This window comes from Meriones unguiculatus, chromosome X, assembly GCF_030254825.1.
Source record: "Meriones unguiculatus strain TT.TT164.6M chromosome X, Bangor_MerUng_6.1, whole genome shotgun sequence".
Lineage (NCBI taxonomy): Eukaryota > Metazoa > Chordata > Mammalia > Rodentia > Muridae > Meriones > Meriones unguiculatus.
In genome coordinates, this window is record NC_083369.1 from 141,163,441 (window position 1) to 141,169,440 (window position 6,000).

The 6,000-nt window shown below is 42.1% G+C and overlaps 1 pseudogene; it reads right to left on the reverse strand.

The window, feature by feature from the left end:
* Positions 1-547: 547 nt before the first annotated feature.
* On the reverse strand, positions 548-3,672 carry LOC110565810 (sororin-like; annotated as a pseudogene).
* Positions 3,673-6,000: the final 2,328 nt, after the last annotated feature.

Here is a 6,000-nt window from a genome sequence, read left to right on the forward strand (position 1 = left end):
TTCACCAATGTGTCAACAACAGAACGCAGGTACAGAACAGTTCCTATATAACAGACACTTATGTTTTAAAAAAACAAACAAACAAACAAACAAAAACATGACTCTCTCCTTCTCTCGTATCTCACATTCCACAGACTCAATGTCCAGATTCTTCCTCAAGCATTTAACTGTCTCCTGGCCTATGAGTTCTCTCAACTCTGCAGAACCAAAGCAGAACACAAAACCCCTTTACTGATTGGTGGTTGGATTCCCAGCCACCAGCAGAGGGCAACACCAGAGAAACCACCCATGACTGAACCTGTTTCTGACAGAACTGGCTCAGAGCAGAAGTGGCTTCTCATCCCCACCACTGTGGAGGTAAATGTCCAGGGTAACTAGTCAACATATGAAAGGGGCCAGCAACACCTTCTGGGTAATGAGGCTGGTAAAGAGGACTCTAAATGTCTTGCTTTTCTAAACGTGCAGTATGTACAGGAAGTGGTAGTGGTGGTGGTGGTAGGGTAATGATTGGCATCCCAATTCATACCATTCAACCAGAATAAATCAATCATAAAATCATAAAATCAAGCTCAGCAGCTTCAAATTCAACATTCATGGCCATAGCCCAGTCATCCAGCTCTGATTTCAGGATCTCAGGCACCTTCTTGCATTTCTCTTTCATAACCAGGGGAGAGATTGCAGGAAGCATTGTGTCTCAGGGACCTTTGGGATCTCAGTTGACTTTGAATACACGACAGGTGAGACACTAGACAAGTCCCAGATCCCTCAAAGCCAAAGCAGGATGGGCAACCGCAGTTGGAGGTTGAGGCAGAAGTGATAGCTGACTGTAGGAGTGTCTGACTTTCTGAGACATTTCCAATACTCTGGCATCCAGCTCTTCTTCCCCAGAGTTAGACTCAATGTTCTGAGCGCACAGCACTGGTGGGAGTATTTGGGATACTACAAGTCTTGAAGATATCCTTTTGAGTGGGTTTCTTGAGAGGAGGGCTGTTTTCTTTTTCCAAGATAAAAGAGATCCTCGCATGGAGATAACCTAGAGCCCCTGCACCGATGTCGCCCATGGCAGCTAAATCTACAAGTGGGTTCCCTAGTAATGGGAACAGAATCGACTCTGATATGAACTCAGTGGCTGGCTCTTTGATCACCTCCCCCTGAGTGGTGGGGGATGGCAGCCTTACCAGGCCACAGAGGAAGACAATCCAGCCAGTCCTGATGAGACCTGATATGTTATGGTCAGGGAAGGGGAGGAGGACCTCCCCTATCAGTGGACTTGGGGAGGGGCATGGGAGGAGATGAGGGAGGCAGGGTGGGAATGGGAGGGAATGAGAGAAGGGGCTACCGCTGGGATACAAAATGAATAAACTGTAATTCACATAAAAAATAAAATAAAATAAAATAAAAAAAGAGATCCTCAGACTCCTGTGAAGTGTTTGGACAGCTGGGACCTCTACTGTATGAACGATGATCGTCTTCAAGAGACAGAATTTCTGACTAGAGCAAAGAAATATATGGGGAGCTCATGAAGACTGCAACATAGACAACCTAACCAAGGATCCTAAGGATATTAAGAGAAGAAACTGTATCCACCAAAGTTACAGAGTCTAAAGATAGCCTCTGCATAACACTGAAAGAATGGGTGGGAGAAACGGAGAAATGGAAAGAGAAGAGAGGCATGATAAGGATCAGACCATGGAAATTTGAATACAATAGCTAAAATTTTTAATGTAACAAAATTGTGGTCTATTACATTGCGTGTATGAAATTCTCAAAGAATGAATAAAATATTATATATAAATATGTTCATATAAAGTCAAAGAAATTTCCCAAGAGGTAGAATAAAAATACAATGAAATGGAAAAATAGAATGGAAAGGATAGGAAACACAGACCATTCCAGATGGCTCAGGGTTCTGGATGCAGCACTCCAAAAAGTAAAGAATTGGAAATAAATAACCCAAGAAAATATCCCTAAGTTGAAGGGCAAATATCTCCACCTGGGCAGAGCAAACCAAGAGTCCAGGACAATGAATGAACAATGTGGGCAGCAGTCAGTGCAGCTTATGAAGACAAGTATGTTAACATATTGCATAGTCAAAATATAGTATAATAACATTCATAATACCAGTGATAGATATGGGGAAAGTTCAAGGCAAAAGAGCAAGCTTCATAACAAGTAATTGGAAATTAGGATGACATTGATCTTCTCAATTACGCCTCTTGAAGTTAGAAGTTAATAGATACCTTGAAAACTCTGAAAGTAAATGATATTCAATTTAGAATCCTATATTCAGGTAAACCCTCAGTGACCCTTTCAGACATTTTCACAAGGATTCTTAATACATAACCTCCCACGCACTCTTCTAATTAAACATCAGAAGGAACGCTCCAGTAAAAGAAAGGAGCACACCAAGAAAGCAAGAATTATATCCAGGAAACAATGGATCCCATATAAGGCAGTAGTGAGGAAAAGAAAAGAACCCCTGGATGATGCAGAGGGCAGTTTGTTTGACTTTAATAAAATGGAAAGCTCTAGGAGAGAAGTTCGATTTAATTGAGTGTTTGCAAGTTGGTATTAACAAACTTTAGCAAATTTGATAAAGTATGCCCAAAGTCGCCTACCTAATTTATGAAACTTTCTGATATGTTAGTGTAAATTCAAAAGGTTACTTGAGGCATGCTGAGTGTGTGAACAGTTTATTCAAGACAAAATAAACGTTCATGAAGATGGCTTAGTCGACAAACACACTTGTTGGACAAGCCTAATGACCTGGATTCCATCCCAGGAACCCACATAAAAAGTTTGGAATGGGCTAACATTCATATGGTATCCTAGCTCTCCTACAGGGGCATGGGAGTCAGAGACGGGAGAATTGCCCAGAAGTTCACCAGTCAGCTACACATCACAGCAGCTCAACAAGGTAGAAGGGGAGAACCCACCCCAACAGTTGCCCTTTGACCTTTGACATGCATGGTGTGGTATGTGCAGAGCTGCACCAGCACACACAGCTAAGTTGTAGGTAGGTGAGGGTTTTGCTGGAGCCCAGATGAGGTGCCCGTGGAAGGTAGAAGGGGATGCCAGATGCCCTGGGGCTGGAGTTATAGGAGGTTGTGAGGCACCCAACGTCTCTCCAGATGCTTAGCATATGAAAGAAACCAGTGACAAAGTAAAAAGAATGCTGAAAACCCCTAACCCAAGATGACGTGTAAAGGACAGAGCATATACAGGAAAAGCCACAATTCCTACATGCAGAAGGCAGGTAGTATGTAATGACCCACAAACGGTCATGACTCTCACAGCCTCAAGCCTTTGTGCTTCTAACCTTTTCCAGATCTCTGGCCCACTGCTACCTTCAGAAGTACTCTTAATAAACAGTGTCTACTTCTACTACTATGCATCCATCCCTGCTCTGATTATTTGTTCTGCCTAGGAAACAGGAACCTAGACATTTCAGTCAGTGCCTACTGGACTCTGATCCATGCCTAGAACTTCCCCCCAAATGGTGTCCAAAGTTATACGGCTTTGCACATATAAGAAAGAAATTATAATTTCTCACTGCATTCGCCCACAGATAAGAAGCTTCACCCAAGAAGCTTCTTTTTGCAGCAGAGATCCATAACTGGTTAAGATGCAGAAAACAACTGACCGCAGGGTGCCAAGCCCTAGCTGATACATCTATAACACACTCCCAAAAGCTAAGGCTCAGGGAACATCACAAAAGAGGAAACAGAAAAAAAAATGTTTAAGAGTGAAGGGACAAGGATATCTGCTGTGAGACTGTGTCCTTGACAGGAAAGCTGCACTAGGAAATCTCAAAAATATGGTTCTGGTGTTCTGGGAATACATGGTAACTCAAGAGGACAGGTTCAAGGCAATGCTTCAATACGTGTCTTCAGCCAAAGTAAAGGAGACAAAGTGGACATGAAATGAAGGCAGAGGTGCCAGCTTTCATCCTGCTGTAGTTACCTTGTGGGTCCACTGTGGGGCCCACATTTTAGCAAAAGCAGCTTCTACATGCCTGTTTTGTTCTGACCTCAGGGACTGAACAGTAATAAATTAGTGTTATTTTAGCTGCTGTTTGTGCTAATTTATGACAGCAGCAATAGGAGACTGATACACACGAAATACAAATGGTTCCTTTGTTTTCTCTTTGGGATAGGAGTTCACGCCACCTGGCAATTAGAAGTCATTTAGAAAAGTGCCCTGTTCTAATTCGTTTCCTTTTGTGACAAAACACAGAGGCTAGAGGTGATAAGGTGGCTTAAGTGCACAGGCTGCTCTTGCAGAGGACTCAGGTTTGATTTCTAAAACCCACATAATGGCTCACAACCAGCTGAAACTACAGTTCCAGGGAACCCTATGCTATCTTCTGACCTCTATGGGTACCAGGCATGCTCATGGTACACAGGTAAAACACTCACACATATAGAAAGAAAAACAAGAATATATATATATTTTTAATGACCAAAAGAAATTTGGGTAAAAGGGTTTATTTGGCTTATACCATCCATACAATCCATTCATTATAATCCATAATGAATGGAATTCAGGGCAGAAACCACAGAGGAGTGCTGTTACTGGCTTGCTCCCTGTAACTTACTCAGCCTTCCTTCCTTCCTTCCTTCCTTCCTTCCTTCCTTCCTTCCTTCCTTCCTTCCTTCCTTCCTTCTTTCCTTCCTTTCTTCCTTCCTTCCTTCTTCCCTCCCTCCCTCCTTTCTTTCTTTCTTCCTTTCTTTTTCCTTCCTTCCTTCCTTCCTTCCTTCCTTCCTTCCTTCCTTCCTTCCTTCTTTCCTTCTTTCCTTCCTTCCTATCTTTACCGTTTTCCTGTGTAGCCTTGGCTGTCCTAGAACTCACTCTGTAGACCAGGCTGGCCTCAAACTCAGAGATCTACCTGCCTCCCAAGTGCTGGGATTAAAGGTGTGTGTCACCACTACCTGGCTCAGTTGGCTTTTTTTATTCAGGCTAGGAACACCTGCCCAGGGATGGTACCACTCACAGTGGACTGGGACCTCCCGTATCAATTATGAGTCAAGAGAACGCCTCCGCAGACATGCTTGCGGGCCAGTCTGATGGAGGCACTTTCTCAGCTGAAGGTCCCTCTTCCCACAGGATTCTAGCTTGTGACAAGCTGACAAAAAACAAACCGAAACAAAAACCTATCTAACACATGGGCATATTCACAAAACTGTGTGGCTGTGTCTCTGTAAGCAAATGCACTAGGAGGTGGGAGTTTGGGCTAGCACAGGCTAATGTATCAAACTCATTATCTTCATCTTCCTGAGTGCTAGGGTTACAGGGGTGGATTACCACACTCAGCTTCACTAGATGTTTTTGATAACTAAAAACAATAGCCATTATTGTCACAAATGCAAAGTATAAAATAGGTAGTTAACAACTGTTCAATTTTATTTTAAAAATATGTGTACAGTATGTATATGTATGCATATAAGTTCTCTATAGAGTATATAGAGAGTATTATATATAATTATATGTACAGAGCATATGTGTATATATTTTCTGCATGTGTGTGTGTGTGTTAGAGAAAGAAAAAAGGAATAATAGAAAAAGCATGTGTGTGTTCCAGGGATACAAGAATGGTTCAGCATATAGAAGCTGGGGATACAGCTTTGACAAGGCTCTTAGTTCAATCCTTTGTAAGACAGAGAGACAGAGACAGAGAGAGACAGAGAGACAGAGAGAGAGCTTTGACTGAGTTGGCAGTGTATGCCTATAATCCCTGCGACTGGGAAGTAGAAGTGGAAAGATGAGTTCAAGATTAGAGGCTAGACTGGGTTACATGAAATCCTGTCTCAAAAAAAAAAAATCAAAGCCCATAAACAAATCAATAAATATGATGTATCACATAAGTAGAATGAAAGATAAAAATCCAACAATCATTTCAATAAATGCAGAGAAAGAATCAATAAAATTCCACATCCCTTGAGGATAAGAGCACTAAACAAACCATTGAAAAAAAGCCATAGCCAATATCATATTGAATGG